The 27,748-nt window shown below is 46.3% G+C and overlaps 1 protein-coding gene across 6 annotated transcripts in view; it reads left to right on the forward strand.

The window, feature by feature from the left end:
- Positions 1 to 27,748, forward strand: part of AGRN (agrin) — a 268,660-nt gene that overhangs the window by 135,088 nt on the left and 105,824 nt on the right. The gene's annotated exons all lie outside the window — the stretch shown is intronic.

A 27,748-nucleotide genomic window follows, 5' to 3' on the forward strand; every position in this document is an offset into this window, starting at 1 on the left:
GAGGGAAGGCACCAAAAGTTTCGTTGGGGTTCGTTTCCCCCTAAAACTGGGATGGAAGGGAACACAGCAGCAGTCAAGGGAGATGAAATAGTTCCCCAGGTTCCTCCCCAACCAAGAACCTATGTTGATATCCTGAGATAAACAGTTCTTGAGTTTGTGTGTTTGATTCCATGCAAAAGACACCCAAACTTTTCTGCCTGGATGCTGCTGGAAAGCATCAAAACTTGGAGGCGCATGTGTCAGTCCTGTCCTGTGCCTGGAGTCTAATAATATGCACAGTAAGAAGTAGTGCAAAATGACCTTTGGAGCACCACTTCCAAGATCATAGATGCAGAACTAGAAGCGTGTCCTCCAACTTGGCCCAGTTTAAAGTCCTGGTTAAGTCTATGTCATCCCATTTTTTCATCTGCTTTTAAAATGTCCCAGATTTTCTCTCCTCCTTCCCAACTTCCCCCCTTTGTCTCCAGCTTACTTAAATTGCTGCAAAGGTCAAAGTGCAAAAGTAGCTAGCACTCATCAGTTCAGAAGGAGGAGAGGAAAAGAGAGGATGGAAACTTGTCCTTCCCTGTAGGCTCAGGCAAAAGCCAACTGCTGCAGTCTCCTAGCTGGTTTGCTCTTCCTCATTGATGACTTTTGCCACCTTGACCACACTCTGATCTTGCTTGGCCAGCCCTTTCACTCCATAAAATGTTGAAGGTCATGTAGAAGGGCCATTTTCTTCTGCTGTTTGGCCCCCATCTCCCATAAGCGAGGACTAAGCAGAACTCTTCTCTGCCAAATCGAGACAGTTGGAGAGCATGGAGTAATAATCCTGATGTTGCAGATCCATTGCTTATCCAATATATAGCAATAACTGCCTCTTTCCTGTATGCCTTTACCATCTATTCTATCAACCCCCACCTCCTAATCTTTGTTGAAACATCGAGAAATTTATTTCCCAATAAGAAGGGCGCATAACCACCATGTTCGGCTGCTGCCTGCCAATTACTTCCTTCCACCATAACCTTGTCAAAGGTCTAACTTGCAAACTTGCTGGAAAGAATCCAAGCCCCATTTCTTTCCTCTGCCCTTTGGGTGTGTGTATGTGTGTGTATATATACACCCACATGCACCTGGGAACAGGGATTGGCTTTTCCCATCTGCCTTGAGCTTCTGGGATGTGGGTGGGCAAGCGGTATGTTTAGGCATCATAGCATAGCCTAGAGCAGCAGGCGCACCCCTCTTCCTAATTGTCCTGGCACCCAGTCGTTCAGGAATTGCAAACTTTGCTCCCTCTGGAGCAAAGTCTGACAGTTGTTTGCCGAGGAGGCTTGTCCAAGATTGAGCATTGCTTGGAGCCATGAGCTCATTAGCTTCCTTACATGCGCTGCCTACCTGGCTCCTTGTCAAAATCAGATGCCGTTTGAGGCTCAGCCTATTTCCGCTCCCCCCTCCGCCTTCCTCGTTCCTTCTTTCTGCAGGATCCAGTACGAAACCAGCCCCAAAGCCTTCCACACCTGTGCCTCTGTCACCCTCAATGCCTCCGGGGACACTTTTGAAAAGAGGTGACCTCTTTTAAGGGGGCTCTGTGCAACCGTGCTTAGCTTTGCCCTGCTTTTCTCCTTTCTGAATGCACAAGGACTGCGGGCAGATGGCTGTGCCTTGTTCCAGAACTAGGTGTCACTCCTAAGAGTTCTTTTGGGGTCAAACACACACGTTACTATTAGAACATAAACTTTATAGGTAGCAAATGATGCAGCCAGTGATATACAATGGAGAAGCTTTGAGTGCCTTCGATGATGGGGTCTAGCATTCCCCACAGCCAAGAGTAGAATTGGGCCCCAAAATAAATCTACCCAGACTATCCCTCGGCTGCCAGTCAAATTCCCCATTGCTGGGCATATGGGGAGCCTGGATTGGGGTGCACTCCCTCTGAATCTGAGGCCCATGGAACGTGGACTCCCATTTTCTTTGTGCAAAAGGACACAAAGGAAAGGAAAAGTGCAAAGTGTGACCCATCTCTTCCCCCTCATGAGAACTGTGCAAGCAGGTTAGCAACAGAGAAAAATTCACTCCTTCCCCCAGTCCATTCTCCCCCTTTATATCTTTCCCCGGCCTCAGATTGCCAAGCCAGTGCTAAAAGTATTAGACAGTGTCGCTAAGACAAATGGACCCTTTCATGCCATTGGACAGTGTTAACATTTGGCTGCGATGCTAACAAGGACTCCAGACCCCATCTGCCTGGCAGGAGAAGCCCAACTCAGTACAAGCCATACTAATAGAATTTGAACAGAAGGAGAGCTTTATTATTATTATTATTATTATTATTATTATTATTATTATTATTACAAGGCCCAGAATCCTCCAGCCAGCACAACCACCATGCAGAATTGCAACAGGAGACTGGAGTCGTAGCTATTATTGTATTATATTTATTTATATCCCGCTCTTTTCCCAGAACTGGGACCCAGAGCGGCTCACGACATTAAAAGAACAATTCACTTAAAAACATAGTAAAGGGATATTAGTTCACTTCAAGGCTAAGATGCTGTTGAGAGCTGGTGTCGTTTGAACCAACCTTGGCATAGCCGTGTGGGATTGCAAGGAAACCGAAGCATCTAGACGGATGGGGGAAAGTGGCACTGTGCCCAGCTGTGTTGCCAGGAGAGCTGCGGATTGCTGTACAGGGCTGGAAACCTCCTCATGCAAGTTCAGGAAAAGTCCAGGTGCTTCATTGACTTCATTGATATGAATACAAGTTGCCAGCAGTTTTGTGTCCCCCTTCTCCCCAGTTACTTTTCCAAGCTCTAGACTGAACCATGTACCCTGATCTCCAAAACCCTAGTCCAACCCTATGCCATGCTTGCTCTTTTATGTCTGAATAGACATAGAAGATGGCATTCTCAGGCTATAAGGTGCTAAGGAGCTCTTCTATGCAGTTGCTGTCAAATATTAATGTGTTTGGGGATGGTTTGATAGAAAGGGGGTTGGACTGGATGGCCCTTGTGGTCTCTTCCAAATCTACGATTCTGTGATTCTATGTTAAACTGTCACACGCTGGAAATGTACTCGTCCATCCATTCCTAGTTGCTACACATGTTCAGGGGTCAACATATTTCATCAAGGTCTCTAATAAGGAGTGGAAGAATGTTGTTTCTTCATTTGTGTTATTTCATATATTATCATGTACAGATGTGAGAGCTGGACAGTTGAGAAAACGGATAGGAAGAGAATGAATTCATTGGAGATGTGGGGCTGGAGAAGAGGGCTGAGGTTCCCATGGACAGTCAAGAAGTCAAACAAATGGGTCCTGTAGCAGATCAAACCAGAATTTTTTCTGGAAGCCAAGATGACTAGGATGAGGCTGTCATACTTTGGCCACATCATGAGAAGGCACAAATCATTAGAAAAACAGTAATGCTGGGAAAGGTGAAGCAGAAAGAGAGGAAAGCCACATGCTAGATGGATGGATTCTATTAAGGAGGTCATGGGTATGAATTTAAAGGACCTGAGCAGAGCAGTGGAGCATAGGGAGTCTTGGAGATGTCTCATTTACAGAGTCACCATGGGTCCAGGTTGACTCGAGGGTGGATAACAACAACAAAAACTTCATTGACTATCTGGGCTGGGGGATACTGGGATATATAGTAAATAAAAAATCACACAGTTCCATAATCCAAGTTGAAGAACTTCCCGAGAGCTGTTTTTGAGCAGACACAAGTAAGAGCGATGCTCAGCCTGAGAGAGTAGCCCATCTTGCTGCATCTTTGCATGAATCCGGATGGAAAAGAGCCAGTGCTCCAATCTGAACAGCGAAACCTCGAGGTTGGGGTTGTGTTGTGTGTTTTACATGGGGCATGTTTGGCTCAGTTCCGTCACACTTAAGCATTTTTTGCCCCCCAGAATGAGCTGGAAGGAAGCAGGCACATCATGCAGAGAGGCAGCGGGCATCTGGACTGGGCATGGGTGAGAGGGTGCATGGAGGATTGCTTCAGGTTGGCAGGAGCTTCCAACTGTCTAATGAATGTATTTCTCCCGGCAGAGTGGCAGCTCCTTCGCAGCGCACTTTAGTAATTATAGGGATTGATTCCTTGCTTCTATTATTTGGTGGCCAGGCCTGTTTGCACACCAAAATAGGACAAGGAAGAGTGAGGATATAAGGATGCCTGGTCTTAATGCAAGTGGGAAGAGGTTTCTTCCTCCCTCCTTCTTGCTTGAGCCCTCTTTACTGTTTATAGTATTTCAATCCCTGAATGGATTCAGCCCAGATTCAGGCTGGTTCTGGAGGGAGAAGCGATGCTAAACATAGCTCCTGGGGTGGGTTGTAGGGGGAAACCTCTGCAGAAGACAAGCTACTTGTGGTTAGTTATTAGACGCCACTTACGATCTCTTGAGAGTATAGATGTGTGTGCGAGAGAGAGGATTTCAGCTCCCTTCTCCCACCGGAATACAATATGCAGCTTTCAAGGCCTCTTGGGGATCATTTTCTTTGCTTTTGATGCGGAAAGGTTAAAGTGTTTGTTGGGGGAGATAGGAGAGGTGTGGAAATTGTTTTTTGGTTTTCAGCAGGTGGCTCCTTTGTTTGGATTTCATCTCGGTCTGCAAAGCCCCTTAATCCTTTCCTCCGGACCTGGTTTCAAGTCCTGGGTTTTAGCCTGGAGGATACTTCTGAACCTGCGGTGATGCTCATCTCCCTTGTCCCAATTGGGAATCCTCTTTTGTATTCTTTCCCGCTCTTCTAAGACCAAACTAAACTTGCAAAAGGGAGAGGAGGGAAGTGAGGCTTACTTTTATATACTGGGCTGGCAGATGCTGCGAATGCTTTTAATCTGCCATTCTCCCATAAAGAATTTGGATGAGATCCTATTTAGAGTTTGTAGAGGATGATATTCCACTGGTGTACCTAGCATGCATTCCCCACGGAGGTCCAAGTAGGCAAAAGTAGCCATGGTTCAATGGTTTCCCAGTGCAACTTTGCTAAAGAAGTTCATCGGGTGCTGTTTGGGTGCCATTTGGACGCCTCTTTGCACAGTAGTTGGGAAAGTACCAACACTGGGGGCACTGGTTAGGCTGGTATAAGTCACCAAGATGATTCTGGTCTAGAATCGCTATTTTAATCCTCCATATCCAAGGGCAGTATACCTCTGAATATCAGGTGCATGAGAACAAACATGTGGGGTTCTCATGTTTAAATATTTGAAGGGATGTCACATTGAGGAGGGAGCAAGCTTGTTTTCTGCTGCTCCAGAGACTAGGACCCAGAGCAATGGATGCAAGCTGCAGGAAAAGAGATTCCACCTCAACATTAGGAGGAACTTCCTAACAGTAAGGGCTGTTCGACAGTGGAACAAACTCTCTCAATGGAGTGTAGTGGAGTCTCCTTCTTTAAGCAGAGGCTGGATGGCCATCTGTCAATGAGGATGCTTTGATTGAGAGTTCCTGCATGGTAGAATGGGGTTGGACTGAATGGCCCTTGGGGTCTCTTCCAGCTCTACGATTCTATGATTCTGTGATCAAACTCATCTGCCTAACTATTGCTGGAATAAAGATACTAGACTGCAGTCCAGTCACTAGATGGATTCTCTGTCTAAAACTCATATGCTGTCAATATTTTATTATCAATCTGCAGCGAGGCACATTGCCCTTTATGCTCCGCTCTCAAAGGGAAAGCGGAGATGGAGACTTATCAGAAATTGTCCCTGACAAATAGAGATATGTCATCATCCTCTTGGAAAAGAACTGAGCTGCGGGGCTAAAGATCACCGGCAGACAGGTTTGTGGTAGTGTGCCTTCAAGTTGTTTCTGACTTGGGGTGAAAGGCAACCTTATCACAGGGTTTTCGTGGCAAGATTTGTTCAGAGGCAGTTTTCCCTTTGCCGTCATCTGAGGCTGAGAGAATGTGACTTGCCTAAGGTCACCCAGTGGCTTTCCATGGCTGTGCAGGGATTCAAACCCTTGTCTCCAGAGGTGTAGTCCAACATTTAAGCCACTACTACACCATGCTGGCTTTCCGTAGACCCATAGAGTTGGAATGTATGTCACCAGCTGTTTAATGACCTGAGCTCAGTGGCAAAATGTCACTGATACTTTTAATCTAATAGGCTTGACAGTGAATTTCACAGTTGCTCTGTGGGAGATTGTAGCAAGGTGGGTTATTACAGAGGCAAGGATAGGTGCCCCTTATTGCAGTGTTCCCAGCAGCCTCAGCCAACAAGATGGTCCATCTATATTGTGCTTCTATGTAAGTGATGGTGAACCTTTTACAGGCTGAGTGCCCAAACTGCAACCCAGACCTCACTTATTTATTGCAAAGTGCCATGTCCCTTTGGCTTTCTAGTAAGAAACTCTGACAAACTCTGTGCTAGGGCGACAGCATGGGTGCCCACAGAGAGGGCTCTGAGTGCCACCTCTGGCACGCGTGCCATAGGTTCGCCATGACTGCTCTATGTAGTCTGAAGCTCAGCAGCCTCAAAGAAGACAAATGGGAAGGGTGTTTCTTCTGACTCCCTCCAGAAAGCATGGCTAAATAAAATGATGGTTGGCACAGGCTTACAGGAATATGACCAGGTGCCAGGACTGGAGTTGGAATCTGGCATCCTATGGCAGTACCCAGGACCCCCCAGTGCCCACAGTGGTGGCTCGCCCACCATTGATGCCTGTTTTTTGCTCCCTCTCCCTTTAAAATAACAACAAACAGAAGTAGGTATAGATATCTGTTAGATAGCCCAGACACCCCAGGAATGGGAAAGAATTTGAGTCCAGCTTTGGGAATAAGGTAGAGCAAAAGGAAAGGTGGTGGCGATTTGTGGTTTAAGAACAGGCACTTCAGATAAATAGCATGAAAACAAATATTGAAAAATAAGTTTTCATAGTCAGTGCCATCTATATAAAGAAAAGGATGAAACTATTGACCTCCTCATTAGTTCATGCAACAATATCTCACACAGCATAAGAAACGTCATCAAAAGTGGCTGCAATAACACACTGAAGCCTATCTGGAAATTTTGGGAAACACTTAAATTGGAAAAAGTTGTTGAAAGTGGTAAAGTTTTTTTAAAATAACCAATCTTGGGTGACTTAAAGTTTCAAACTGATAAACAACTAGAACATAATATGCCTGGCATTGCAGTGTTTGAGAAAAAGAAAGTATGGATTATAGACGCGGCGATCCCAGGAGGAAGCAGAATGGAAGACAAAGAGAGGGAAAAGATGAAGAAATATCGAGGCGGTAAATTGAGATCCACTGCCTCTGGGAAAAGAGAACAACTATGATTCTGGTGGTGATGTGTGCTGTGGGAGCAATTCCAAATTGACTGACAAAACATCTGAAGGATATTGCTCTACACAAAATACAAAAAGCCACTGAACATGGTGTGTTATCCAGTGAAATGTAGAGTCTTGGATAGAACCCGAATCATTGGTGGTCCAAAACTCTATAACCAGTAACACCTAGTAGATCAATGGTTCCCAAGCTTTGGTGCTCCAAATGTTTTGGACTTCAGCTCCCAGAATTCCTGAGGGCTGACCAAGCTGGCTAGTGCTTCTGGGAGCTGAAGTCCAAACCACCTGGAGGACCAAAGCTTGGGAAAGTGAGAGATGATTATGGTGGAGATCATGGTGACGGTGAGCAGATGGAGAAGGAGGATTAGTTGGGTCAATGGTGGCCACTGGCTTCCATGTCAATGGGCCAGTGAATGGCTCTTTAAAGGGGTTGTCCAAGGTGTTGAAATCTATCCTCAAGATAGAACCAACATTTTCAATAGCTCCTGAAAATTCAGTTTAAAAACTGAGGTTCATCACACCACTGACATGGAAGTCAGTGTCTTGCAAAGCTCAGGGGCATTGCTGGAGGTTAAAATAGTACCCAGATGCAACTACCCAACAATGATTGGGGCTCTTCTAGAACATGGCCACATAGCCCGAAAACCCCACCAAAAACTACTGCTTAGGAGGCTGCTTTTCCCACAGGGCTTGAAGTTAAGGTCCCAGGGCTTTCTCTAGAGATGGAGGAAGAGGTCTACCAAAGGGCCTTTGGGCAACTGTTGGACGGACAACTCTCAGACCTTGGACTGGTCTTTCTAGGCACCAGACCATGGCTGCATCCTCTAAGCCAGAGGTTCTCAACCTTTGGTCCTCCAGCTGTTTTGGACTTCCGCACCCAGAAGCCTTTGTCAGCATGGCCAGCGATGAGGGAATCTGGGAGATGAAGTCAAAAGCTTCAGGAGGACCAGAGGTTGAGAACCACTGCTCTAAGGCCAGCTGACAGGCTCTGTTGGAGACCAGACTGATGCAACCATCCTGCTCCATTCTCTGAATCTGGGTAGCCACATTGACAGAGCAAAGCAGAGAGGGAGAGCCTGGAACGTCAGCAAGAAGAGCAAGAGGGAAGGCAGTCAGCATCCTGGGAGGAAAGATTAGCTGGTCTTTGAGCAAAGCATTTGCCCAGTAAGATAAACCCATAGAGCTGGCTCTCTCTGCCAGGAATGGTGCCCACCCTTCAGGTCCCCCTGTTCTCTTTTAATTTTTTTGCCTCTTTAAAGAGACACTAGGGTCCACTGCTGAGTCTTTTAGGGAGAAAGCATTTTGGGTTTTTTGGCTCATCGCTCATCCATCTCAGCCGGGGAGGCCATCAGAGCCTGGGACCAGCTGTTGTGTCCCTGGGTCACTTTCACTCTCACGTCTGCCCCCCACTGGCTCCCCCATCTGTCCCCTTCTGGTGCCACTTGTTCTTTAGTGACTCACTTTTTCTCTCGCTCTTTCTCTCCCCTAAACCTTTCTTCCTTTCTTTGCCATGGCAACGCAGTACGGTGCCCAAGTGCTTCCAAAGAGCAGAATGGAAGGATTGTGTCTTTTGAGCAAATAGCCAGTTCACCTGCAGTCGAGCCAGCACCGCATTCCCATGGAGCAAAACCTCTCAGCTGCATCTCTAGCATTACACACACAACACACACACAGAGTGCACACACACTTCCTTCCCCTGAGCTAGATTTTGGTGATGCTGCCTTGGTTTTGTCATTTTATTTTTACGGAAGACCAAACTGTCATCAGGAGCTGAACCCACCAAACATGCAACACTTTTCCCAGGTAGTGAAGGGGAAATGAACATGGCTTCACATGGGCTAACCAAGCAAAAATGCTGCAGAGGCTACACGGTGTATGTCAGTGATGGTGAACCTTTTAGGGGCCGAGTGCCCAATCTGCAACCCAAAACCCACTTATTTATTGCAAAGTGCCATGCCCCTCTGGCTTTCTAGTAACAAACTCTGGCAAACTCTGTGCTGGGGCGATGGCACATGTGCCCACAGAGAGGGCTCCGAGTGCCACCTCTGGCACGCGTGCCATAGGTTCGCCATCACTGGTGTATGTCATACGCTGGGGACTGGGGAATGCGTTATGGAGCAGAGATCGGAGAATGGTTGTATGTGGCCAGCGTGGTGTAATGGTTTGAGTGTTGGACTGGAAGCCAGGCTTTGAATGCCAGCATGGCCATGAAACCCACTGGGGGACCTTGGGCAAGCCATACTCTCTCAGCCTCAGGGGAAGACAATGACAAACCTCCTCCGAACAAATCTTGCCAAGAAAATCCCAGGGTCAGTTTGCTTTAGGGTTGCCATAACTTGGAAACGATTTGAAGGTACACAATCACAACGACAGTAGCTACTCGAGGCCAAGGCTATCATCCAAACTTCTTTGGAGTTTGTTAGCTTGATGTGCTTTGCAGTAGTAACTTGGCAGCCTTGTAACTGTCCTAGAAAGCCAGAACTCACAGCTCAGGGCTGCTATTCTCTCCAGATTCTGATCTGTCTGGGTTGGAGACAGAAATGCTTTCCATTCCCTAAGTAAAGTTGGGTCCTTGGCTCACCAGGACTGATCTTCTAATTTCTCCTAGTGTTATGGGGAAAGGAAAGTCCCCTTTCATAATATATGCAAAGGGGAGAGGGAAAGAGTTGTGAAGATCTTTCCACAGAGTCAGAGAATCAGAGAAAGAGACCCCAAGGACCACCAAGTCCAGCCTCATTCTGCCATGCAGAAATACACAATCCAGCCACTCCTGACAGAGGACCATTTGGCCTCTGTTTAAAAACCTCCAAGGAAGGAGACTCCACCACACTTTGAAGCAGAGTATCCCACTGTCAAGCAGCTCTTACTATCAGAAAATTCTTCCTAACGGTTAGATGGAATCGCTTTTCCTTGGATTTTAATCCATTGCCCTGTGTCCTCTTTCTGTGGAGCAGCAGAAAATAAGCTCGTGCCATCCTCAATATGACCTCCTTTCAAATATTTAAAGATGGCTATCATGTCCCCTCTGAACCTTCTCTTCTCCAGGCTAAACATACCCAGTTTCCTAAGTCGTTCCTCATAGGGTATGGTTTCCAGGCCCTTCAGCATGCTCTTCTCCAGGTTAAACATACCCAGGTTGCTCTTCATAGGACTTGATGGTTTCCAGACGTTTCCATTTTGGTTATCCTCCTTTGAACATGCTCCAACTTGTCGCCATCCTTTTTGAATTGTGGTGCCCAGAACTGGACACGGGAGCCCAGGTGACCAAAGCCAAATAGAGTGGCACTATTTGCTTCCCTTGATCTAGACGCTATATTTCTATTGATGCAGCCTAGAATTGCATTGGCTTTCTTAGATGCCGCACCACACTGTTGACTCATGTTCAGCTTGTGGTGCACTAAGGCTCCTAGATCCCTTTCACATTTACTTTTATTGGAAAGATAAGACGTTTGGGAGGAGGGATCTGGGTTGCAGGGATGGGGAGGATTCTCCAGCTCATTTTTTAAATCAGATTTATCTGTACATTATTATTATGAAAGCTTGCCTCTCAGAAACCTAATGCTTTCTTCAAAACATTCTCCATGCCTGCTTGTGTTGAATTGGCAGTTTATGGGAATGCCATCAACAAAATGCCCAAGTGTTTTGGTTTTTGTAGCATCAATAGTCTTAAATTTTACTGATAGTGCTGAAGGTGTCTAAAATATGCCTCCGGGTCCTGTTTCCAAAGGGAGGTTTAAAAGCTTGGAGATCCGAATTCAGAGCTGAAAGAATAGCCAAATTTAAGTGTGTTGCACTGTAGGAAGATAAGCTGCATTGTAGGAAGTTAAGACTATTTGTCTGGCTAGCCCAGTATTGTCTGCTCCCAGGGTTTGCTTCAGAGAAGGGTCCTTCCTATCACCTTCTACCTAATCCTTCTCAACACAGCTTTGAAGTACAGCCAGCCCTTCGTATCCATGGATTCTGCATCTATAAATTCTACAATTCACGACTTGGAATATATATATATCCCCTAGATCTTTCCAACCATTTGATTACCCCATTTTATGGCGCGTTACAGACTGCCCCTTTGGCGCACCTTTCCCCACCGGATTGGGGCCTCAGCGGCCAGAGTGGCAGCCGCTGAAGCCCCGATCCGCCGCTTTCCGCTTCAAGCCCCAAGGACACCTCGCGGCGGCGGGGAGGAGAAAGGGGCCGTTTGGCCCCTTTCTCCTTTGGTCCGCTGGGCGCAGCTGTCTGAAGGCTGCGCCCAGTGGACCAAACCAGGAAGGAGCTCCGAAACGGAGCTCCTTCCAGGGTCGCGGAAAGGGCGCCCTAGGCGCCCTGCCGCGCCCCCAATATGTCACAACCGCGCCACCTCGTTTGGAGGCGGTGCGGTCGTCACGTATCGATGGCGGCGGCTGTGTGGAACAGCTGCTGCCATTTTGTGCGCACTAGGGTTAGGGCGGTGCGGAAGCACCACCCCATCTTAACCCTAGTACGCGCTCTGCGCGTACTTTTTAGCCCGTCTATAACGGGCCTATATAATGGGATTTGAGCATCCTCAGATTTTGGCATCCATGGGGGTTCCTGGAACCAAACCCCAATGGATACGAAGGGAGCACTGTACCATCAAACAACACATGAGACTTCGTCTCCTTTCACTGTTCCACTGGAACTACTGACAAATACTTAGTTTGGCAATGGATAACTTTTGGAGCTCAGCAGTGTAACCATAACTGCTTTCAGAAAAGAAAACGTAGTAATACGTTGGTTTATTTCAGCATGGGGATCACATGCATTGATAAAGTCACTGTTGCAATAGTCACAGGTGCTTAAGCACAGTTACATAGTTGTGGGAATAGGGTCATAATGTAAAGGATACAGAAAGGTGGTGGGCGGAGGTAACTAGCAAGTTGTGGTGCTAAGTGAGGATGCCATGGATCACACCAGGGGCTGTTTTGAGCACAAAGCAGATGCTCTACCACACAAACTTCCCTGTTTCTGCTTGCTTCCCTGTCATGTTCTGTTAAAAGGATTAAGTAGTAAGCATGGGGAAAACTGCCATCTGAGACTGTGCAAAGCTGCTGCCAGTCAGAGTAGGCAATATTGAACTAGATAGGCCAGTAGTCTGGCCTACTATAAGACTAAGGCCCCATACAGACAGGCCAAAATAAAGCTGCTTCAGGTCACTTTGGAGGTATGCTATTTAAATGATGCATGCGTACTAAGAGTCCGGAAGCTGCGCCAAAGCCACGATCCAGTTCTAAGGATCCAGTCTTAAGTACCCTGCTTCAAGCATGAACCCTCCAAGGCTTGAACCCGCAACTGTTCAGGGATGTTGACTCAGGATCTCTGAGAGGTACACCCGAGCCATGATTTCTTCTCCCTGCTCCCTTTTTCACAGTCTTACTTGGCTCTTGCTAAAAGCTTCTTTTAATTGAAAATGTACTCCTTAATGCCTGTCCTGCTGCTTCCTCTCTTTTCTGCCTCTGAGCGTTCCTCCAGGGCAGGTTCCTTCTCTCCCTTGCCTTTCAATTTCCAGTAAAACGAAGGAGACAGGCTTGTGGAGGTGGCGATAGCAGACGCAGAGCCCACGCAGGGCTCGGAAAGGGCAGCTTAGCTCCAGCAGAGCCCAGCAGGAGCAGTGCCAGCCTCTTGCCCTGCTCTTCTTCTGGGCTTAGTCCTCTCTTTGTGCGGCAACACCCTCTTCTCCAGATCTTCGCCTCCACCTTCTCTGCACACCACTCTGCAAAGCTGATTACTTCTCCGGGCGATTAGGTGCCAACCAGCTAGCTAGCCAGCCGAAGCTGGCGAATTATGACAAATGAGCAAACACCATGCTAAGATGGTTTGATTTATGAGGGGGGCTTGGGCTGCTCCCCAATCTTTAGGGATCATCCATTGAGTTGCATCCTGTTCTAGAATCCATCGGTAGCCTCCATCCTTGGACTCCATCACGCATGTGCCCTCTAAGCCCCTTGCCACTAGCTTCGGCAATGGGGGGGCTCACGCAGAGATAAACTTGCCACCTCCAGCTTCTTAATTGCCAAAACCTACATAATCCAGCTTTTCATCCCACTCCTCCTGCTGTCTTGTTCGTATGTACGCAGGCGGCCTGGGGAGAGCGCTGGGTACAAAGGCAAGACGTCTAGCTCCTTTCCCACATCAGGGTTTTGAAAGCCAAAGCGTCGAAGCACGCTCAGCTCATGCATATTTCAAAAAGTCCTTGCGTCGACTAGTCCATAAAGCAGAAACAAAATGGCAGCCTTGGGCCACATATAGGGCTTGGCATTCGAATCAGGTTCCCCGCTGGCAGTTATCAGGGATCTCCCCCTCGTTGATCTGAAAAAGGGGATTAGACCCATTCATGGCAAAGATGGACAAGGGTTGTATTCTAATCTTTGCCTGCGTGTGGTGGGAGGAGCCCCCCCCTTAATCTCTGGTTTACAGCACTGTGAAGTGAACATCGACAGATAACTCCCAGACAGCTCTCGCATTTTGACAAGACCGGCTAAGGGCAAGAAGGAAGTGCGACTGTGTTCACGAGAGCACACTGTGTTCAGATCGTTCGGAGTCTGTTTCTTCTCCAATTTCAGATGACATTGTTTTGGGGTTTGTGGGTTCATCTTCCACAGACAGCTTCAAGCTGAAGGTTAGACAGCCCTCCACTAAGGAGGCTGTCACTCTGGATTTTCTACCTTGTATAGAGGGTCGGATTAGGTGACCTCTAAAACTCCTCCAGCTTTCGGATTCCTGTTGTTCTTCAAGGCCATTTTAAGATTCCCAGCACTTTAAAGGGACCTTTCAACAAGTCCTGTTGTTAGTTGGTTTTGCTTCCTCGACACTTAAGCTATACCCAATGATTCCAAAGCTTTTCTTGTCCAGGTGTTTTGGACTTCAACTCCCAGAAGCCCCAGCCAGCTTGGCCAACAGTCAGGAATTCTGGGAGCTGGACTCCAAAATATCTGGGGAACCAAAGTTTGAGAGCCACTGACCTATACAGTGGGACCACCGTATGGGTGGGCTAAGAATCTATGGGTTCAATTGCCTACGGATGACCATGCACCATATTATTCAGTGGCCCATTGAATATTGCACTTGAGCACCCACATTTTTTCCATCTGCAGCAATAAATATTGGCTGTGGACCTAGTGGACAAAGGCATGGGGGGCCGAGTAGTGAAGCAGAGTCAAGTGTTTAGCAGGAGATGTTGTCTAGGGATCAGAATGGCTAAAATAGAGAAGGGGAACCTGTGGTCCTACAGACTGTGGCACCCCTCTCCACCTGCTAAACAAGGCTGATGGGAATTGCAACCCAACAACACCTGGAGGGACATACATTCCCTACGATGCTCTATGAGATGTTTAAAAACCACTCTATAATACCAGCATGGTGTAGTGGTTTGAGTGTGACTCTGTGACTCTGGAGAACGCATCCTTACTAATCCATTCAACCCATTGGGTGACCCTGAGCAAGTCACACTCTCTCGTCCTCAAATGGCAATGGCAAGTCACCTCTGAAGCAACGTGCCAAGAAAGCCCTGTGATAGGTTTGTCTTAGGGTTGCCATGTGTCGAATACGACTTGAAGGCACCCAACAGCAACAGTAATGCTTCTAGCTTTAAGTCCTGTCTGTCCCGTTCTGTACTCGATGGTGGCTTGAAAGTGGTCGCTGTGGGGGCTGCTTTCATCAATATCTTGCTAGATGGGCAACCGTAGAAGGCTAGCGGACCACATTATCTCCGAAGGAGACCTTGGCGTCCACACTCTTCCCACCTCACCAACCACACGCATAAAATACCTTTGCCACAAAATGCCCCCAAAACCCCTTCTGGGGGCATGGGGAGTGTTTTCACAATGTTTTAATTCCCCTGGGCCATTTTAAGCCCCTGAAAATCGCTTCTTGATGTTGAAAAAGGCCTCTCCTGGACCTAAAATGACCCAACGTGGACCAAAACCAAGACAGAGAAATTTCCCCACAACCCATTGAGGGCATTTGGAGGCAATGTGTGACGCCTAGTCGGTCACAAAAATGGCCCCAGTGGTCATATGTACTTGATGGCCCATACTTTGCATACTTCGGATATACTGAGTAACCCACCACACTTGTTACCTTGCCATTGGATTTTTGCAAGGGAAGAAAAGAGTTTTTTTCTTTCCCCTGGTGATTTTTCACTGAGTGATTTTAAACACAGCAAGTCTGCTCTGTCTCTTTGGCATTTCATAGTTGATTTTAAGCTTGGGAGTAGGGCATTTTATAGCTGACACCATCAGTCTGTAAGCTTTTTTCCACTTCAGCTGTGATTTGGTTTGGATGCTAACTGAAAGTTTCATTCTGGTACTATATAGGCCCATGCTACCAACTTGGGAATAGCCTGTCCATGTCTAGAATCACAGAACGGAAAGAGACCACAAGGGTCATCCAATCCAACCTCCTGCCATGTGTCCAAAATCCTATGCGCCTAAGGCAAAGTGGCAGGGTTTTTGTCTAGATTTGTATTCCTTATGTGTAGGGTTGGAACAGGCTGATCCAAATATCTTCCAATTCCATTATGTGTTTGGTTAAAACCAGGACTTTGTTAAATATGGAAAGGAGAGCTAAGCACGCTTTTCCTTCGTTGCCAGCTCTCTGGGATGCGAGGAGATCATTTACGCAAACTATTCTGTTTTCAAAACAGTGGCAGATTAATAGCAGTAACCCACAGTGTTCATTTCTCAGTTTAATAAGCAGAGATATAAACAATCCTTGCGTGCGGCCTCTTCATTCACCCTTTTTGCAACACGAACAAACACGTCATTTAACTGTAGTCGCTTGCCTCCTTCAAACGAAAGTTCCCAGCGTTGGAACAAGCCGGTATTAAACCATAGTTTGGACTGGTTCACTATCCTCTTTTTCATTTGCGGTGGGCAACTTGTGGCCTTCCAGATGCTGTTGGTCTTGTGTCCGATGATCCCTTGCCATTGGCTAGGGCTGATGGGAGTTGCAGTGCAACATGTGGAAGGTTACAAGCCGCCCACCCGGTTTACAAATCCGGATGAGAAAGCAAACTGGTTGATGAAGGGCTGCCTGGTTCACCCATGAATCAAAAGGATTTGCCAAGCGGCTGCCAAGGCTTGCGCCATACCTCATGTTGATTTATTAAACCAACCTGTGACCATCCAAACTAGCTCAGTGTTCTCCGCAGGGAGGGCATCTAAACATGTAAATATTTTATTAAGGTTGCAAATGGCAGGGCTGTTTCTGTACACATAAAGCCACTAAATCAATGTGCTGGTTTGGCGAAAACAGCGAGCTCTGGATGTTGGAACTTCTCGCACGTTGCATAAAGAAAGGACTTTTTTACAGTATATAATTATACTGCTTTGATGCCACTTTAAACTGTCATGTCTCCAACACACAACACACACACACAGATGCTGCAAGATCCCATTGCCTAATTGTGTAGCCTCAGTCATGCCATAAGTTGGAAACGACTTGAAGGCACACAACACACACATACACAAAACGGTGCTGCAAGATCCCTTTGCTTAATTGTATAGCCTCAGGGTCGTCGTAAGTTGGAAACAAAGGCACACAAACACACACACACACATACGGGTGCTATAAGATCCCTTGCCTAATTGTACAGCCTCATGCTCACCATAAACCAGAAACGAAGGCACGCAACACAGAGACACTCAGACACACAAAGGAGCCACAAGATTCCTTTGCCGAGTTGTGTAGCCTCAGGCTCACCACAACTTGGAAATGAAAACACTGAGATACACTCACACAAAGGAGCTACAAGGCACCGTTTCCTAATTGTATAGCCTCATGCTCGCCATAAATCAGAAACGAAAACACACAACACACAGACACACAAAGGAGCTAAAAGATCCCTTTGCTTAATTGTGTATCCTCAGGCTCACCATAAGTTGGAAACGAAGGCACACAAAACAGACCTACACACAGAGAGAGGTGCTACAATATCCCTTTGCTACAGTTGTGTTGCATGAAAATGTCTCCCAGGAAGGCCATGTGGCCTTTGTGGTATTCATCCATCAACACAAAGTGCCGATACAGGCTTCCCAGGAGTCCAGCCTTGGCATCCGAAGGATGCTGTGACCCTTTGGGAAGATGCAAGGGAAGCCTCCGGTGGCTGCTGGGTGCCCCAACTGTGTGTTTCTTCTCCTAACCTGCCTTTGTTTGCCCAGGGCTTCCGCTCTGTTTAAATAGGGCGGCCTCCAGCTGTTCCACCACCCAAGCCAGCCAGAGTCTTCCCCTTTCCTTGCACAAGCCTGGGGTGATATAATTAATATTGATGTCGGGGATGGGAGGCACGCTGCCGGAGTGGAGGAAGGACCGCGCACTGATGAGTGTCTCACTTGGATCTCCGGTCTCACCGTTCTCCATGGCAACGCGCACCTCAGCCTCATGCAGAATTCATGTTGGCCTTTCCCTTCCTGACGGCACGGCGGCAGCGGCGGTGCTTCTCCTCCTCGCCACTGGCATCCATAAGCAACTTTTTGTTTGGATTTGCAAAGTCCTCAATGGCAATAACATTCTCGTGAGCCCCAGATTCCTCCCCTAGCTCCCAAGCTGTCCATTGTTTTGAGTATTTGGGTCCTTTTATTGTTGTTGTGTGCCTTTAAGTCCTGACCCATGGCAACCCTGTAGATAAGACATCTCCAAGAATCATAGAATCATAGAGTTGGAAGAGACCCCCAAGGGCCAACCAGTCCAACCTCTCACCATGCAGGAACTCAACATCGAAGCATCACTGACAGACGGCCATCCAGCCTCTGCTGAAAGACCTCGAAAGAAGGAGACTCCACCACTTTCCGAGGGATCCCTGTCTTCCATTCCCTTGCAAGCCCTTGCCCATATCCCCCCCCCCCGATCATGTCTATCCATCTGGTTTGTGGTCTTCCTCTCTTTCTTCCACCCTCCACCTTTCCTAGCATTATTGTTTTTGCTCATGATGTGGCCAAAGTGTGATAGTCTCAACTTAACCATCTTTGCTTCCAAGGGGAGCCCTGGTGTGACCTGTTCAAGAACCCATTTGTTCGTCTTCTTGGCTGTCCATGGGATCCTAAGTACTCTGCTCCAGCACCACATTTCAAATGAGTTGCTTTTCTTTCTGTCTGCAACCCTAAAGTTCCTAATGGCTACGGATCCTCTTCACACAGTCAGCGTTTCCTTCCTTGAAATGGCATTCACTGGATGTTCTTCTTCATTTCCATTCTGCAGTGGTCTACTTATTAAGCACCTTATCTTCCGGTTCAGAGATATCTGTATACAGTGGGACCTTATTATCTGCTGGGGTTTGGTTCCAGGATCCCCTGTGGATAACAAAATCTGTGGATGTTGAAATGTAGGACCTGTCCTGGGAAAAGGAGGACCTCCAGTCTTCCTCTGTTGCATTCTTTGTACAATCCCATGAGAGTTTAGGTCAAGTGAGGAAGGCATCTCCTCAAAGTGTGGTTGCATGCATCACGAAAGAACATGAGAGCTGACGTCAGGAATATAGATGCGATCCAGAAACGTACTTGATTTTAGACAAAGGACTTGTGTGTGTGTGTGTTACTTGTTCTCTCATGTTCCTTTCTGTATCCTCGAAGGTTATTTTAGGATACCCGCCTTGAGGTAACTACAACTGACTCTAGGCTCTATGTACTTGGTTTCTCAAAACCCCCGTTGCTCAGAGACATTTTCACACCCAAACTGAAAGTGCAAAATCACTGCCTACTTCAGGAAGCTATTTAAAACAACGACGGCACAGACACAACACTTAAGCAGCTACACACAAAAGTAGGGGATTTTAGCGTGGATTTTTGTGCCATTGCAACTGTCACGGCGTCTCAAGAAGAATCCTGGAAACTAGAGGTTCTGTTCAAGGCACGATACCCGTATTTTTTGTTGTGCAACTTCAATTTCCAGGATTCATTGGAGAAAGGAACAAGCTCACTTTATAGTATGTATAGTGTAGATAGTATAGTAAAGTAATCACTTTCTAGTATTTTCACTATAGTGTTAAATGCCACTTTGAATCTCTTGGCTCCATCCTATGGGATCCTGGGATTTGTAATTTCAGAAGGCACTTGGAGAGTTCTAGTCAACTCCTCAGAAGTACAGCTTAAACTTGTAAGCACTTCAGCAAACTACAGTTCTCCAGGATAAAGTCTTGGTGGTGAAAATGATACCCAGCTACTATCACTATGTAACGTAGATGCAGTCTTAAGTGTATGTCTATGTCCAGAATGGCTACCCCTGGATATGTACTCTTAGATGTGTATCTGCACTACGGATTGTACCATTTTAACTGTTACGGCTCCATCCCACATAGGTTTGGGATTTGTAGTTTGGGAAGGATTTCAGAATTCTCCGCTAGACTGCTATAGTGGGCACTATAGTTCAGAGGAGTACATTAGATGCTTTCTAGCAAAGGCTTCTCTCACCAAACAACCGATCCCAATATTCTATAGGATTGAGCTGTAGCAGTTGTGGTTTGAGTATGGAGTAGTGGTTTGAGCGTTAGACTGCGACTATAGAGACCAGAGTTTGATTCCTAGCTTGACCATAAAACCTACTGGGTGATCTTGGATACGTCACATACTCTCAGCCTCAGGGAAGGCAATGGCAAAACTCCTCTGAACAAATATGGCCAAGAAAAGCCTCCCCTTAGATTCGCCATAAGTCAGAAACGACTTAAAGGCACACAACAACAAATGTCAGTTGAACTGCAATCAAATGGCCGTAAATGTCAAGTGTAGATACAGTCTACCCTGTTAAACTCTTTGTGTTGATGCTCTATAACAACAGGGTTTTGGTATTTCATGGACTCATAGAGTTGGAAGGCATCCCAAGGGCCATCCAATTCTACCCTCTGTCATGCAACACTTGTGAGAGATGGCCGCTGTTTAAAGACCTTCAAACATAGAAGAGTCCTTCACTGTGAGTAAACTAACATTCCTCCATACATGGAGAAAGTCTTATCATTGCCATCAATGCCAAGCCCATCTCTGTCAGGGTCATGGCTAGAAGGTGCACTGACATTGAGACAGAACATGGCTAGTAAGAACATCAACATGCTCCCTGTTGACACATGAGTGTGCATGTGAATTGTTTCATGCCTCTGTTTCATTGGTATTTTAATGGAGAGCCAGCAGGGTGCAGTGGTTTGTGTGTTGGACTACAACTTTGGAGACCAGGGTTCGATTCCTTGCTCGGCCATGAAACCCACTGCATGACCATTTGTGCTCAGCTTCGACGGAAGGCCATGGTCAACTTCTGGACAAATCTTGCCAAGAAAATCCAATGATAGGTTTGCATTAGGGTCTCTGTAAGTCAGAAATGACTTGAAGGCACACAACAATTAGCTTACCATTGTAAACCGCTTTCTAGAAACATGAAATGCCTTATTTTGCAAAAGTGGGTGGCTTTGGACGGCGGGTTTGTTTTTGTTTTGGAGCCGATCTTTTCTTCCCTCCTGCGCCTGTCGCTGGAGAATCCTCCTTGAGATCCACTTGGCATGGAGACACATCTTCGTAGCTTGGTGGCCATCAATACCCATTAGGAGGAGAGAAAGGCCTACTCAATTAGGCAGTCTATTTCCAACCCCCTGCTGTCCAGGCGCAATTGCACTTTGCAAAATATTCCCCAAAGCCTCCAGCTGCGCCGCTTTCTGCAAGAGGTTGACCCTCCCTTTTGTCTAACTGGGTTTGCTGGAAGGACATTGTTTGGCTGTGAAACTGGTCTAAAATCCTCTCCCTCTCCCCCTTCTCCCCTCGCAATCTTTGCTTCCCACATTCTGCCGCTGGACCTGTTTACTTTATCCAGTACATATTTCCCCATCTCCAGGTATATTGGAACAGTCACCAGCGACTATGAACCGAATATGTCTTTATTTGCTGCAGGTAAACCTCTCTCTGGTTGGTACGGCTGTTTTATTCAGCGGTAGCCGAGACCCAATGTGGCGTCATGGTTTGAGCATTGGACTAGGACTCTGGGAGATCAGGGTTCAAATCCCCACTCAGCCACTGGAACCTACTAGCAAGTCACATTTTCTCGGTCTCATAGGCCTGTTACAGACTGCCAAAATAAAGCTGCTTTGGGTCTCTTTGGAGGTATGCTGTTTAAATGATGCATGCACCCTAAGAATCCGGAAGCTGCACCAAAGCTGCACTCCAGTGCTTAGGAATGGAGTGTGGCTTTGGCACAACCTCCGAACTCTTAGGACCCATGCATCATTTAAAGAGCATACCTCCAAAGAGACCCGAAGCAGCTTTATTCTGGCAGTCTGTAACAGGCCATAGAAGGTCATGGCAGAGCTCCTCTGAGTAAATCATAAGAGCCAGCATGATGTAGTGGTTGGACTAGCACTCTGAGATGCATCTGAAGAAGTTGACTAGGAAAGCTCATGCTGTCAACTTCTTTCTTTAGTTAGTCTTAAAGGTGCTGCAAGATCTCTCTACATAGGACTCTGGGAGCTGGACTAGGACTCCAGGAGACCAGGGTTCAAATCTCTGCCCAGCCATAGAAGCTCCCTGGGTGACTTAGGCGTGGTACATACCGCCCTGAAAGAGTGGGCTGGAGTCGTCCCTCCTCAGTAAAAAGAACCCAGAAAAGGCACCTGGCACACGTCATGAGTGCATCATTGGTGCACCGGTGAAGTGAGCAACACGCAGCGACGTCTGTACGCTGCACATTGCTTACGTCATCATGGCAGCGCCTGTGTGGATGGGACGCCACCATGATGCTGCCACCATTGCACGCTAGAGTCAAGGACTGTGCAGTTACTGCACGGTCCCAAATTCTAGTTCGGGTGAGAGCACGCCGCTTTTGGGCCGTAGTCACCCTCTCTCAGCCTTAAAGGAAGGCAGTGGCAAATGTCCTGTGAACAAATCTGGCCAAGAAAACCTAAAGAGAGGATTGTCATAAGTTAGAGTTGATTTGAAGGCACATAATAATAACAACAAAGCCAGGGATGGATGTCTGCATGTCTTCTCTGTGGCCTATGTCCGTTTTCCGTGTTTTCAAACCAGAACTATGCATTAAAAGTCATTAAGCCATTTTAATACTGTCCTTCTTCCTAAAGGATACCAAGGCACTGTACCAACATGAACCATAACAACAAAACAGCCCCGTCCCCCAGATCCCACAATAATTATTTTCAAAAGCAGCAAGCACAATAAAACAGAGGGGTAAAGAAAAAGGATTTCGGCTGGTGTTTATCTTTATTATGAACAGCATTTTATGTGACACCCAAGAACAGCGTTCCCTGGGTTGCTGACAGACAATAATATCATTAAGGAGAATGGTAATTATCACAAAACAATAAAAAGCAGCATGTGCATGTACTGAGCTAAAAAGTCAGGGTGGAAATTTTGAGAGTCAAGTGGCACCGGGATAAAAAGACGGCGGCTGGCGTTCTGTTAGTGAGGTATCCATGCATAAGTTGCGCTATCCCTGCAGGGCGCATTATTTGACAGGCATCTTCTGATAAGAGTTGCAGAAATGGAGTGGTGTCACAGCAACATTGCACACTGTGGTTGTACTCATGCGCATTGCACAGTAACATCTAATCATCGGTGTGTGTTGTGTGAAGTTACTATTCTTCACGGAGGTTGCCACATTTCTTTGCATGCAGAAATTCATGCTACGCAGAGAGGAAGTTGGACTTGTATTTTTGGTTAGATCAGTTGCTTATGTGGAACTTCAGTTGCCAGGATTCTTTGGAGAAGGGAAGAATCAGGGAGTAGTTGCAGCCACCCAAAAGACCCTGATAGATACCAATTGCATTTCACCAGGCAAAATAAATGATCCCAGGCTCTGTCATAAGTACTGGGTAGATTCTTCCTCCACGCTAATGTGCGATTTTTAAAACTGAAAAACAACCTTCCCCAATTTGTTCCAGATTGTGCATTTGGACACATATTTGCATCATAGAATCCAAGAGTTGGAAGAGACCACAAGAGCCATCTAGTCCAAGCCCCTGCCATGCAGCAAATCTCAATCAAAGCATACCCACAAATGGCCATCCAGCCTCTGTTTAAATACTTCCAAGCAGGGAGACATCACCACACTCCAATGTGTGTGTGTGTGTGTGTGTGTGTGTGTGTGTGTGTGTGTTTATTGTGTTTTTAAAACTGGGTTTTTATATGCTTGAACTGCCCATGCATTTGAGGAAGCGAGAATCTGTTTGGATGGCTGCATTCCAAAGCTGCGCATTAGTCAAGGAGATGCAAATAAATATTTCATGCAGGAACCTGCAACCTTCTCCAGTTGCAGCTGGGAGAGACCTGGAGATTAACATTCTGCCCTTCCCTGAGTAAATGAGACAAGAAACAAGGCTATTCCTGTCTCATTTTGCATAATTTATTCCATCAGCCTTGGAGAAGAGAGAAAAGAGTTTTGCATAATAGTCCATCCCTTTGACCACTGGTACTTTCCTCTCCTCTGGCTTCTGAGATGTCACTGGACAATAGGGCTCCCAGTTCAGGATTGCCATAGCCTGAGACCTAGGGATGTCCTCTGGTGATATCATATCATGAAGCATTATGTGTTAAGCACCAGCCACAGCTGCTCACAGCTTGCCATCTAAACACGGCAGCGGAGGATATGTTTTCCCATTTAGACATTACAAAAGTCTTAACTAGAGGAACTATTTCATTATCCTAGTGAAACGTGGCGATTTCTCTTTCTCATCCAGTTAGGGACACTGGTCAGAGAACATTTCATCTAATCCTCCTGATCTAAATACTCCAATAGGCATCAGATTCTGTCTGATCTTGGAGAGTCAACCTTGGTTAGTGCTTGGATAGGAGACTGCCAATGAACACCAGGTGCCATAGGCTATATTTCCGAGGAAGGAACTGGCAAAACCACCTCTGAGTTTCTCGACTAAGAAAAATCCTAGGAAAGTCATGAGGTTGCCGTAAGTTGACTGGAGACCAGAAGCAGAGCGGAGGGTGAGCCCTGGAACAACAGTGATTGGTAGGGAACACCACCACCAAAAGTCTTTGCAGGTTGCAACAACAAATGCATTACTATATACACTCGACTATAAGTTGACCTCATGTATAAGTCGAGGGCTGGTTTTAGGGGCAAAATTATGGATTTTGATGTGACCCTTGGATAAGTCGAGGGTAAAGTTTAGGGACATGCAATGAAGGATCTAAATGATGAAGCAAAGGGAAACAATGCGAAAGAACCTACAAAATTCTTGCAGGAGTAATAGTTTTGGCTCACATTAAAGGATGGATGGAAGAGAGAGCAGAGAGAGGCCAGTGCCTCCAGGACAGATCACACTGTTGCCTTTTACCAGGGATGGCTCTCTTTTTAATAAGAGTTAAAGTATAGTATTTACATTGATCCGTGGATAAGCCGACTTAGGTTTTGGAGGTCAGTTTTTTTACTCAAATTTCTAGACTTATACATGAGTATATAGAGTAAGCCTTGCAAAATTGTAACCAGCTGCTGCCCTCTTGGAGATTTGCTTCAGCCCTTTCCTTCACCCTTGAGCTGAGCCCCCCCAAAACTGGAAAATTTGCACCCTTGTCTTTGCCTGGGGATGACTTATGCAAACTGGAGATGTAGGGCCAGATGCCAAGATCTAGCAATAGATCTGTACAAGTTGGGCCTGATGATGGACATGACATAGGTAAAGGAGTTCAGGACGGATGGGAGTTTCTCAAAAGGGAGATACTGAAGGCACAATTTCAAACAGTTCCAGTGAGAAAGAAAAACGGGAGGTGTCTCAAGAAACCAGGATGGATGACTAAGGAACTTTCAACCGAGCTAAGTTTGAAACGGAAGATGTATAAGAAATGGAAAAAGGGGGAAATCACAAAAAAGGAATTCAAAGAAATAGCAGGCATGTGTAGGGGTAAAGTCAGAAAAGCTAAAGCGCAGAATGAACTCAGGCTTGCTAGAGAGGTTAAGAACAATAAAAAAGGGCTTTTTTGGATATGTCCGCAGCAAAAGGAAGAAGAAGGAAACGGTAGGGCCACTGCGTGGAGAAGATGGCAAAATGCTAACAGAAGACAGAGAAAAGGCAGAATTACTCAACACCTTCTTTGCCTCAGTCTTCTCAGAAAAGGCAAAGGGTGCTCAACCTGAGGATAATGGAGCAGAAGACAGGATATGGGAATTTCAGCACAGAATAAGTAAAGAGATAGTAGAGGAACACCTTATTAATCTAAATGAATTTAAGTCTCCGGGACCAGATGAACTCCATCCAAGGGTATTAAAAGAACTGGCAAATGTAATATCGGAGCCATTGGCAATAATCTTTGAAAACTCCTGGAAAACAGGAGAAATCCCAGCCGACTGGCGGAGGGCAAACGTTGTCCCCATCTTCAAAAAGGGGAAAAAAGAGGATCCCAACAATTATCGTCCAGTTAGTCTGACATCAGTACTAGGAAAGATTCTGGAGCAGATCATTAAACAGAGAGTCTGTGAACATCTAGAAGGCAATGCCATAATCACAAAAAGTCAACATGGGTTTCAGAGAAACAAGTCATGCCAGACAAACCTAATCTCTTTCTTTGATAAAATTACCAGCTTGGTAGATGAAGGGAATGCTGTGGATATAGTATATCTTGATTTCAGTAAGGCCTTTGACAAAGTTCCCCATGACATTCTTGCAAACAAGCTTGTAAAATGTGGGCTAGACAAAGGAACTGTTACATGGATCTGTAATTGATTGACCGGCCGAACCCAAAGGATGGTCAGCCACAGCTCCTTTTCATCCTGGAGAGAAGTGACCAGTGGGGTCCCACAGGGCTCTGTCCTGGGCCCAGTACTATTCAACATCTTTATCAATGACCTGGATGACAGAATTGGAAGCATACTTATCAAATTTGCAGATGATACCAAATTAGGGGGAATAGCTAATACCCCAGAGGACAGGATCAAGATTCAAAATGACCTGAATAGACTAGAAAGCTGGGCCAAAGCTAACAAAATGAAATTCAACACGGAGAAATGTAAGGTATTGCACTTAGGGCGGAAAAATAAAATGCACAGATATAGGATTATGGGGGACACCTGGCTGAATGAAACTACGTGTGAAAGGGATCTAGGAGTCCAAGTAGACCACAAGTTGAACATGAGTGAACAGTGTGATGCGGCAGCTAAAAAGGCCAATGCTATTTTAGGCTGCATCAATAGAAGTATAGTGTCTAGATCAAGAGAAGTAATAGTGCCACTGTATTCTGCTTTGGTCAGGCCCCACCTAGAATATTGTGTCCAGTTCTGGGCGCCACAATTCAGAAAGGACATTGAGAAACTGGAGCGTGTCCAAAGGAGGGCGACAAAAATGGTGAAAGGTCTGGAAACCATGCCCTATGAGGAACGACTTAGGGAGCTGGGGATGTTTAGCCTGGAGAAAAGAAGGTTCAGAGGCGATATGATAGCCCTGTTTAAATATTTGAAAGGATGTCATGTTGAAGAGGGAGCAAGCTTGTTTTCTGCTGCTCCAGAGAACAGGAGACAATGGAACAATGGATGCAAGCTCCAGCAAAAGAGATTCCACCTGAACATTAGGAGGAACTTCCTGACAGTAAGGGCTGTTCGACAGTGGAATGCACTTCCTCGGAGGGTGATAGATTCTCCTTCCTTGGAGGTCTTTAAACAGAGGCTGGATGGCCATCTGTCAGGTATGCTTTGATTTGGATTTCCTGCATGGCAGGGGGTTGGACTGGATGGCCCTAGTGGTCTTTTCCAACTCTATGATTCTATGATTCTATGATTCTATGACATGTCCACATTGACTTGCCAGACAGTCCCATCACATCGCTCTCTGTTGTGCAATGAATATTAGAAACACAGACCCTGTCTGCATGGACCAACTAACACATCATCCCCCATTCCCATGTTTATGCGTCCAGACAACACCGAGGTCAACCCCCAGTTAGGGTTCAAACTGTCCAAATGACTTACCGCCAGTTCACCCCCTTTTGCTCTGGATCTTCTAGGAAAATCCGGAGCACTCTGGAGCAATGCTAGCCAACTGTTTGCAGCATGCCCCACTGTCCTGCCTATGGCTGGCACCACCGGCACGAGAACAGGTAACCATAAAATAAAGCAAGACTAATACAGACACATCTCAGATTGGAACTGTCAGATGCCTGTGTTTTAAATGTGACAATGTTTTGCCTGATATGCTTGACAAATCCTCATCCTTGGCTACGGAGTCATCCATCTTGCTGTCGTCGTCTGATGGAGCCAAAAGGAAAAGTGCAGTCAGGTTTTGGATTCAGTATGTCAAGTGCTTTGGGTAGATGCTGAACAAGCGCTTCAGATTTCTGTAATTGCGTCAGATTTCTGTAAATGTTTGTTTTGCAATGCACATCTATGAAACCAGTGTGGCCGATTTGCTATTTAAGCAAGCATGGTATTCCGATTATTATCTCTACATACCGAGCCTACAGACTAACATGGCTATGTCTTTGAATTCTACCTATAAGTGCTGTTCAGGTCTCGTAAACTCAATGTATCGTGCCTTTAAAATTCAGACTAGAACCCA

This window comes from Sceloporus undulatus, chromosome 7 (assembly GCF_019175285.1).
Source record: "Sceloporus undulatus isolate JIND9_A2432 ecotype Alabama chromosome 7, SceUnd_v1.1, whole genome shotgun sequence".
Lineage (NCBI taxonomy): Eukaryota > Metazoa > Chordata > Lepidosauria > Squamata > Phrynosomatidae > Sceloporus > Sceloporus undulatus.